This window comes from Schistocerca gregaria, unplaced genomic scaffold (genome assembly GCF_023897955.1).
Source record: "Schistocerca gregaria isolate iqSchGreg1 unplaced genomic scaffold, iqSchGreg1.2 ptg000244l, whole genome shotgun sequence".
In the NCBI taxonomy this organism is placed as follows: Eukaryota; Metazoa; Arthropoda; class Insecta; order Orthoptera; family Acrididae; genus Schistocerca; species Schistocerca gregaria.
The window spans coordinates 901449-912500 of NW_026061753.1; the positions used below are offsets into that span (position 1 = coordinate 901449).

Sequence of the window (11052 nt, forward strand, 5' to 3'; positions counted from 1 at the left end):
TACTATACATGAACCCCTTTTCGCATTCTACTATGAAACACGACCGCTCTCGATGCTTTCATGCAAAATCTTAAGATCCTAGCTCATGTCCAAGCCATCAAGGAAAGGGAAATAATCAATAATCGATATCTTAAACTTGAAATGTACTGCTTCTTACTGGCTATTACATCAACTTAGAAGCTCCTTCTGGGTTCTGCTATGGTGCTTTTAGTGTCTCCGCATACCGCAGCACGCGACATAGCTTTGCATACGATAAAAGTAACCGTTTCAGAGAGAAGAGCGGCCAATGTGACGATCTGGCTTTAAGTCGATTCGATAACAAATGGTCAAAAACGGACGGATTTTTCAGGTTTTTACTATATATGAACACTTTTCACATTCTCCCGTGCAACGCGGCTGCTAGACCTCCTTTCACGCAAAATCTTAAGCTCCTAGCTCATGTCCAAGGCACCAAACAAGGGTAAAAAGTCCATAATCGATAATTAAAACTTGAATTGTACTGCTTCTTAATGGCTATTATATCAACTTAGAAACTTCTTCTGTGTTCTACTATTGTGCTTTTACTGTCTCGGCATACCGCAGCACGCGACATAGCTTTGCAGACGATTAATGTAACAGTTTCAGAGAGAAGAGCGGCCAATGTGACGACCTGGCTTTAAGACGATTCGGTAACCAATGACGATAACGGACGGATTTCTCAGGTTTTTACTACATATGAACTCTTTTCACATTCTCCCGTGCAACGCGGTTGCTAGTCCTCCTTTCATGCAAAATCTTAAGGTCCTAGCCCATGTCCAAGGCACCAAAGAATGCTAAAAAGTCAATAATCGATAACTAAAACTGGAATTGTATTGCTTCTTACTGGCTATTACATCAACTTAGAGGCTTCTTCTGTGTTCTGCTATTGTGCCTCTACTGTCTCCGCATACCGCAGCACGCGATATAGCTTTGCAGACGATTAATGTAACAGTTTCAGAGAGAAGAGCGGAAAATGTGACGATCTAGCTTTAAGTCGATTCGATAACAAATGACGAAAACCGTCGGATTTCTCACGTTTTTACTATACATGAACACTTTTCACATTCTACTATGAAACACGACCGCTCTCGATCCTTTCATGCAAAATCTTAAGGCCCTAGCTCATATACAAAGCACCAAAGAAGTGTATAAAGTCAATAATCGATTTCTAAAAATTGGATTTTTACTGCTTCTTACTGTCTATTATGACAACTTAAAAGCTTCTTCTGTGTTCTATTATACTGCTTTTAGTGTGTCCGCATAACGCAGCAAGCGACATAGCTTTGCAGATGATAAATGTAACCGTTTCAGAGAGAAGAACGGCCAATTTGACGATCTGTCTTCAAGACGATTCGAAAACAAATGACGAAAACTGACGGATTTCTCAGGTATTTACTACATATGAACACTTTACACATTCTCTCGTGCAAAGCGGGTGCTAGCCCTAGTTTAATGCAAAATGGTAATGTCCTAGCTGATGTCCAAAGCACCAAGAAGCTTAAAACGTCAATAATTGTTAACTAAAACTTGAATTGAACTGCTTCTTACTGGCTCTTAAATCAACTTAAAAGCTTCTTCTGTGTTCTACTATGGTGCTTTCAGTGTCTTCGCGTACCACAGCAAGCTACATAGCTTTGCAGACGATAAATGTAACCGTCTCAGAGAGAAAAGCGGCTAATGTGACGATCTAGCTTTAAGTCGATTCGATAACAAATGACGAAAACCGTCGGATTTCTCACGTTTTTACTACATATGAACACTTTTTACATTCGCCCCTGCAACGCGGCTGCTACTCCTCCTTTCATGCAAAATCGTAAGGTCCTAGCTCATGTCTAAGGCACCAAACAAGGGTAAAAAGTCAATAATCGATAACTAAAACTTGAATTGTATTGCTTCTTACTGGCTATTATGACAAGTTAAAAGCTTCTTCCGTGTTTTACTATGGTGCTTTTAGTGTCTCCGCATACCGCAGCACGCAACATAGTTTTGCAGACGATAAATGTAACCGGTTCAGAAGAAGAGCGGCCAATGTGACGATATGGCTTCAAGACGATTCGAAAACAAATGACGAAAACTGACGGATTTCTCAGGCTTTTACTACATATGAACACTTTTCACATTCTCTCGTGCAAGGCAGCTGCTAGCCCTACTTTCATGCAAAATCTTAAGGTCTTAGCTCATGTCCAAGGCACCAAAGACGGGTAAAAAGTCAATAATCGATAACTAAAACTTAAATTGTAGTGCTTCTTACTGGCTATTATATCAACTTAGAAGCCTCTTCTGTGTTCTACTATGGTGCTTTTAGTGTCTCCGCATTCTGCAGCACGCGACATATGTTTGCAGACGATAAATGTAACCGTTTCAGAGAGAAGAGCGTCTAATATGACGATCTGGCATTAAGTCGATTCGATATCAAATGTCAAAAACGGACAGATTTCTCAAGTTTTTACTACATATGAACACTTTTCACATTCTCCCGTGAAACGCGCATTCTAGTCCTCCTTTCATGTAAAATCTTAAGGTCCTAGCTCATGTCCAAGGCACCAAAGAAGGGTAAAAAGTCAGTAAACGATAACTAAAACTTGAATTGTACTGCTTCTTACTGGCTTTTACATTAACTTGAAAGCTTCTTCTGTGTTCTACTATAATGCTTTTAGTGTCTCCGCATACCGCAGCACGCGACATAGCTTTGCAGACGATAAATGTATGCGATTCAGAGAGAAGAGCGGCTAATGTGACAATCTGGCTTTAAGTCGATTCAATAACAAATGAGGAAAACGGACGGATTTCTCAGATTTTACTACATATGAAAACTTTTCACATTCTTCCGTGCAACGCGACTGGTAGTCCTCCTTCATGCAAAATCGTAAGGTCCTAGCTCATCTCCAAAGCACCAAAGCCGGTTAAAAATCAATAATCGGTTACTAAAACTTGAATTGTATTGCTTGTTACTGGCTATTACATCAACTTAATAGCATCTTCTGTGTTCTACTATGGTGCTCTTAGTGTCTCCGCATACCGCAGCACGCGACTTCGCTTTGAAGACGATAAATGTAACCGTTTCGGAGAGAAGAACGGCCAATGTGACTATCTAATTTTAAGGCGTTTCGATAACAAATTACAAAAACGGACGGTTTTCTCAGGTTTTTACTACATATGAACAGTTTTCACATTCTCCCGTGACACACGGCTGCTAGTCCTCCTTTCATCCAAAATCTTAAGGACCTAGCTCATGTCCAAGGCACCAAAGAAGGGTAAAAAGTCAATATTCGATAAATAATACTTGAATTGTACTCTTTTTACTGGCTATTACATCAAATTAGAAGCTTCTTCTGTGTTCTGCTATGGTGGTTTTAGTGTCTCCTCATACCGCAGCACGCGACATAGCTTTGCAGACGTTAAATGTAACCGTTTCGGAGAGAAGAGCGGCCAATGTGTCGATCTGGCTTTAAGTCAATTCGATAACAAATGACGAAAACGGAAGAATTTCTCAGGTTTTTACTACATATGAACACTTTTCACATTCTCCCGTGCAACGCGGCTGCTAGTCCTAATTTCTTGCAAAATCTTAAGGTCCTAGCTCATGTCTAACGCACCAAAGAAAAGTAAAAAGTCAATAATCGATAGCAAAAAACTTGATTTGTACTGCTTCTTACTGGCTATTACATCAACTTAGAAGCTTCTTCTGTATTCTACTATGGTTCTTTTAGTGTCTCTGCATACCGCAGCGCGCGACATAGTTTTGCAGACGATAAATGTAACCGTTTCAGAGAGAAGAGCGGCCAATGTGACGATCTGGCTTTAAGTCAATTCGATAACAAATGACGAAAACGGAAGAATTTCTCAGGGTTTTACTACATATGAACACTTTTTACATTCTCCCGTGCAACGCGGCTGCTAGTCCTCCTTTCACGCAAAATCTTAAGGTCCTAGCTCATGTCCAAGTCCCCAAAGCCGTGTAGAAAGTCAATATTCGATAACTAAAACGTAATTGTACTATTTCTAACTGGCTATTACATCAACTTAGAAGCTTCTTCTGTGTTCTACTATGGTGCTTTTAGTGTCTCCGCATACCGCAGCACGCGACATAGCCTTGCAGACGATAAATGTAACCGTTTCAGAGAGAAGAGCGGCCAATGTGACGATCTGGCTTTAAGTCGATTCGTTAGAAAATGACGAAAACGGACGGATTTCTCAGGATTTTACTACATATGATTACTTTTCTCAATCTCCCGTGCAACACGGCTGCTAGTCCTCCCTTCATGCAAAATATTAATGTCATAGCTCATGTCTAAAGCACCAAAGAAGGGTAAAAAGTCAATATTCGATAACTAAAACTTGAATTTTACTGCTTCTTACTGGCTATTACATGAACATAGAAGCTTCTTCTGTTTTCTGCTATGATGCTTTTATTGTCTCCGCATACAGCAGCACGCGACATAGCTCTGCAAACGATAAATGTAACCGTTTCATAGTGAAGAGCGGCCAATGTGACGATCTGGCTTTAAGTCGACTCGATAACAAATGACGAAAACGGACGGATTTCTCAGGTTTTTACTACATATGAACGCTTTTCACATTCTCCTGTGCAAAGCTGCTGCTAGTCCTCCTTTCATGCAAAATCTTAAGGTCCTAGCTCATGTCCAAGGCCCCAAAGCCGTGTAAAAAGTCAATATTCGTTAACTAAAACTTGAATTGTACTGCTTCTTACTGGCTATTACATCAACTTAGAAGCTTCTTCTGTGTTCTACTATGGTTATTTTAGTGTCTCCACATACCGCAGCACGCGACATAGTTTTGCAGACGATAAAAGTAACCGTTTCAGAGAGAAGAGCGGCCAATGTGACGATATGGCTTCAAGTCGACTCGATAACAAATGACGAAAACGGACGGATTTATCAGGTTTTTACTAAATATAAACCCTTTTCACATTCTCCCGCGACACGCGGCTGCTAGTCCTCCTTTCATGCAAAATCTTAAGGACCTAGGTCATGTCCAAGGCACCAAAGCCTGCTAAGAAGTCAATAATATAAAACTAAAACTTGAATTGTACTACTTCTTACTGGCTATTACATCAACTTAGAAGCTTCTTCTGTGTTCTACTATGGTTATTTTAGTGTCTCCACATACCGCAGCACGCGACATAGTTTTGCAGACGATAAAAGTAACCGTTTCAGACGGAAGAGCGGCCAATGTGACGATCTGGCTTTAAGTCGATTCGATAGAAATCGACGAAAACGGACGGATTTCTCACGTTTTTACCACATATGAACACTTTTCACATTCTCCCCTGCAACGCAGCTGCTAGTCCTTCTTTCATGCAAAATCTTAAGGTCGTCACCCATGCCTAAGGCACCAGGGCTGGCTAATAAGTCAATAATCTATAACTAAAACTTGAATAGTACTGCTTCTTACTGGCCGATTACATCAACCTAGAAGCTTCTTCTGTGTTGCTTGTAGTGTCCTTACGTTCCGCAGCACACGACATAGGTTGGCAGTCTCAAAAAATTGCCTTTTTTCACTCTTCCGTCCACCGAACCTCCTCCATACCAATTTCAACCGAAAAGTTGAATGAGGAGATTAATTTACTTAATACCATAGCAGTCAATAATGAATACACGCCTAACCTAGTGGACGATATCCTAAGAAAGAAAGCTGCAACAACTACCACGCTCAACACCTCATGCACTGAAATTAACCCAAAAACACGTTTTTCTATTTCTTTCATAGGACCCACTCCCCATCATTCAGCGCATGCTTCGCAACAAATACAACTGCAATGTTGCCTTCTCTACTAACAATAATCTAAAGAGATAATACATTCGAAATTTGAGATCCTTTCGCTCTCCTACAGAAAGTTCTGTCGTTTATAAAATCATCTGCGATACCTGTTCCTCCTATTGTATAGGGCAACCCCTACATCCTTTCACCATCAGATATAAAGAACATCTTTTGAGAAAGAACGGCACCAAGCCCCCAAATTCATCCTTTGCGAACATCTCTTAATTACTTGACACGTGCCTAAAGCCATAGGCGATAACAATATTCTGCATACGGAAAAGGAGGGCCGTAGGTTAGATGTCTTATAGGAATTGGAGATTTTCAAACATCTCAATCGTAATGATGGCCTCATTCTCAACGAACAGCTGCAGCTGCGAAATAAAAACTTTTTGGACTGTTTAAAGCGATTGCTTGATCTTTGAGTCGGACTTCCTCATGCAGTTTACCGAAATGTTTTTTTCCTGTCACATCTTTGCTGTTTTCTTGTATGTCATAACTACCGTTTTTACGTTAAAAATGTATACCTATTTAAAGTAGATAAATATGTAACTACATCCTATTATTAATTCTTACTTTACGCCTGAATCAGCTCTATCACAATTTCATGTGTCTAATTTTGAATGTACAGTAGCCTAGTTGTTTCTGCGCCTACTAGATGGCGCTCGTAGCAATACCATGTTTACTTGCCCACACTTTCTATAGTGGGTACCTCAGTCTTCTTGCAACCGTTGTTCACAGTACGAGCAGCCCTTAGCGGCTCCCCGTCTCACAAGTGTTTATGAAGTCGGCTTTCCGGCTTAGATCTTTTTTATTGTGTGACATGTAAGTACTGTATCAATTCGATTCAGTGCAAACTTTAATCTGATTAGTGTACAGTACACCTAATGTTTTAGTACAGTTAATCTAATTCTGCTGGCGACGCTCATAGTAGCGTCGAAACCAGGTCAATTTTGACTTAATATTTGTGACCGAGGGTTTATTTGTGAAAATATAATTCTGACACGGTCACTGAACCTTAACAGCTGTGTTCAAAGTTTTATATTTCTTACCTGCACAGGTCTCTAACGCTGCTTCTAAATACGACGAATTAAGAAAGAAAATTTTAAATATTAGCATGGCTATTTTAACAAGCAGTGTGAAAAAATGGGGCTTGTCCCGACTTATACAAAAGCCTACATCAATTTTTCTGTATGTATGAAAAATCCAGTCCTTTAGACCTATCATTAAGAATATTTCTAATAGGCTGAAAGAGCTTAACGCTGAAGACCGTCTTAAAGAAGCATACCATTTGTACTTAAATATTAAAAACACTTATCGTGTTAACTATAATTTTAATATTGACATGTGGACTCAAATTAACGAACATCTAGAGATTTGTAATATAGGTATAATGCAGAAACACGGGATGAAGTTAAACAGTCTTTTTTGTCTGCTTTCTAATGAAAATTCCCTCAGAATACATTTCAAAAAAGCAGTAACGTCTTTCATGTACGAATTGTAAATAAAACCAACATCGTCTCTACTGAGAATGAAAAAGTCCTGTTAGGAAGAGGACTAAAATACAATGTCTGATCTAACCTGTCAGACAGAAATGTGAGAAAATATGCTTGTTGATTTAAAAATCGGTCTCGATTATAATAAGGTAGATAATGCTTCTCAATTCACAATTGTGAATGATGTAACCCGCATGCTAGAGAAAAATGCAACTACTTTGTCTAATGCTATGCATCAAGACAGAATTTTAGTAACTTCCGTTAATAATAAACTTAAAACAGCAAATGCTTTAATAACTAAATCCGATAAAGGTTGTTGTCTATTCATTGCTTATATTTCTGAATATATTTCTAAAGCTGAAACTTTCTTCAGTAAGAACAACATATCGGAGCTGCATGATGATCCGTGTAAATTACAGAAAGTAAGGTCAGCCATTAACAAAGCAAAATTCTTATAAAACCTTTCAAATAGAATCTACTCATCAATATGAACCCTCAGCACCCTAAGCTTCGGTCACAATTCGAAATTCATAAACCTAATCATCCAATACGTCCAATCTCCACTAATATGAATGGCGCATATCACGATTTGGCCCGGTTTCTTCACGAAACTTTGAAAAATCCTTCGTTTTCGAAAATAATTATTCCGTTCCTAACAATCACGTTTGGTCCAAAATATTAAAAACTTAGTATGCAGTTCAGACATCAAGCTTTTTTCCTTAGATATTAAAAATCTTTATACCAAAGACCCGGTACGTAAGACGCTCATCATTGTGGAAGAAAACTAAATTCAATTTAAATAAGATCAGATAAACAGGTTTCTGATTTTATGGATCTCATTAATGTCGTTGTCAAGTACAACTACATTGAATTCAACGGACAACTGTGCCAGCGGTCTGATGGGTTCGCTATGGGCAACCCTTTAGTCCGCATCCTCGCCGACATCTTTGCCAATTTCTTGGAAACGAAGCTGTTTAACCGTGTCTCAGCAGCATAGAGGGTAAAAATCGTAGAGGGAATCCTAGAGATCAATACACTAAGCAGATTCAGAAGGATGTAGGTTGCAGTAGGTACTGGGAGATGAAGCAGCTTGCACAGGATAGAGTAGCATGGAAAGCTGCATCAAATCAGTCTCCGGACTGAAAAGTCTCTTCACTAGGTACCTTTTCTTAAACAAGTTGTTGTTGTTGTGGTCTTCAGTCCTAAGACTGGTTTGATGAAGCTCTCCATGCCACTCTATCCTGTTCAAGCCTCTTCATCTCCCAGTACCTACTGCAACCTACATCCTTCTGAATCTGCTTAGTGTATCCATCTCTCGGTCTCCCTCCACTACTTTATCCCTCCACCCTGCCCTCCAATACTAAAATGGTGATCCCTTGATGCCTCAGAACATGTCCTACCAACCGATCCCTTCTTCTCGTCAAGTTGTGCCACAAACTTCTCTTCTCTCCAATCCTATTCAATACCTCCTCGTTAGTTATGTGATCTACCCATCTAATCTTCAGCATTTTTCTGTAGCACCACATTTCGAAAGCTTCTATTATCTTCTTGTCCATACTATTTATTGTCCATGTTTCACTTCCATACATGGCTACACTCCAAACAAATACTTTCATAAACGACTTCCTGACACTTAAATCTATATTCGATGTTAACAAATTTCTCTTCTTGAGAAACGCATTCCTTGCCATTGCCAGTCTACATTTTATATCCTCTCTACTTCGACCATCAGTTATTTTGCTCCCCAAATAGCAAAACTCCTTAACTACTTTAAATGTCTCATTTCCTAATCTTATTCCCTCGGCATCACCCGACTTAATTTGACTACATTCCATTATCCTCGTTTTGCTTTTGTTGATCATCTTATACCTCCTTTCAAGACACTGTCCATTCCGTTCAACTGCTCTTCCATGTCCTTTGCTGTCTGAGAGGATTACAATTTCATCGGTGAACCTCAAACTTATTTCTTCTCTCTGGATTTTAATACCTACTCCGAATTTTTCTTTTATTTCCTTTACTGCTTGCTCAATATACAGATTGAATAACATCGGGGACAGGTTACAACCCTGTCTCTCTCTCTCTTCCCAACCACTGCTTCCCTTTCATGTCCCTCAACTCTTATAACTGCCATCTGGTTTCTGTACAAATTGTAAATAGCCTTTCGCTCCTTGTATTTTACCTCAGCCACCTTTAGAATTTGAAAGAGATTATTCCCATCTACATTGTCAAAAGCTTTCTCTAAATCTACAAATGCTAGAAACGTAGGTCTGCCTTTCCTTAATCTTTCTTCTAAGATAAGTTGTTAGGTCAGTATTGCCTCACATGTTCCAGTACTTCTATGGAATCCAAACTGATCTTCCCTGAGGTCGGCTTCTACTAGTTTTTCCATTCGTCTGTAAAGAATTCGTGTTAATATTTTGCAGCTGTGACTTATTAAACTGATAGTCCAGTAATTTTCACATCTGTCAACACCTGCTTTCTTTGGGATTGGAATTATGATGTTCTTCTTGAAGTCTGAGGGTATTTCGCCTGTTTCATACATCTTGCTCACCAGATGGTAGAGTTTCGTCTGGACTGGCTCTCCCAAGGCCGTTAGTAGTTTCAATGGAATGTTGTCTACTCTGGGGGATTTGTTACGAGTCAGGTCTTCCAATGCTCTGTCAAACTCTTCACGCAGTATCGCATCTACCATCTCATCCACATCCTCCTCCATTTCCATAATATTGTCCTCAAGTACATCGCCCTTGTATAGACCCCTCTATATACTCATTCCACCTTTCTGCTTTCCCTTCTTTGCTTAGAACTGGGTTTCCATCTGAGCTCATGATGTTCATACAAGTGGTTCTCTTATCTCCAAAGGTCTCTTTAATTTTCCTGTAGGCAGTATCCATGTTACCACTAGTGAGATAAGCCTCTACATCCTTACATTTGTCCTCCAGCCATCCATGCTTAGCCATTTTGCAGTTCATGTCGATCTCATTTTTGAGAAGTTTGTATTCCTTTTTGCCTGCTTCATTTATTGCATTTTTATATTTTCTCCTTTCATCAATTAAATTCAATATTTCTTCTGTTACCCAAGGATTTCTAGCAGCCATCGTCTTTTTACCTACTTTATCCTCTGCTGCCTTCACTACTTCATCCCTCAGAGCTACCTGTTTTTCTTCTACTGTATTTCTTTCACACATTCCTGTCAGTTGTTCCCTTATGCTCTCCCTGAAACTCTGTACAACATCTTGTTCTTTGTTTATCCAAGTCCCATCTCCTTAAATTCCCACCTTTTTGCAGTTTCTTCAGTTTTAACCTACAGGTCATAACCAATAGATTGTGGTCAGTCTACATCTGACCCTGGAAGTGTCTTACAATTTAAAACCTGGTTCCTAAATCTGTCTTACCACTATATAATCTGATACCTTTTAGTATCTCCAGGGTTCTTCCATGTATACAACCTTCTTCCATGATTGTTAAACCAAGTGTTAGCTATGATTAAGTTGTGCTCTGTGCAAAATTCCACCACGCGGCTTCCTCTTTAATATCTCTCCGCTCAATCCATATTCACCTACTACGTTCCCTTCTCTCCCTTTTCCTACTACTGAATTCCAGTCACCCATGACTATTAAATTTTCGTCACCCTTCACTATCTGAATGTCTTATTTCATCATACATTTCTTCAATTTCTTCATCTGCAGAGCTAGTTGGCATATAAACTTGTACTACTGTAATAGGTCTTGGCTTCATATCTATCTTGGCCACAATAATACGT

At 39.4% G+C, this 11052-nt stretch overlaps 1 long non-coding RNA gene across 1 annotated transcript in view; it reads left to right on the forward strand.

The window, feature by feature from the left end:
* Positions 1–6564: 6564 nt before the first annotated feature.
* The window catches only part of LOC126305083 (uncharacterized), an 18592-nt gene continuing 14104 nt past the window's right edge, over positions 6565–11052 (forward strand). Inside the window, exon 1 of the long non-coding RNA XR_007553309.1 lies at positions 6565–6621. This is a non-coding gene — a long non-coding RNA (uncharacterized LOC126305083). The remainder of the gene's footprint in view (positions 6622–11052) is intronic.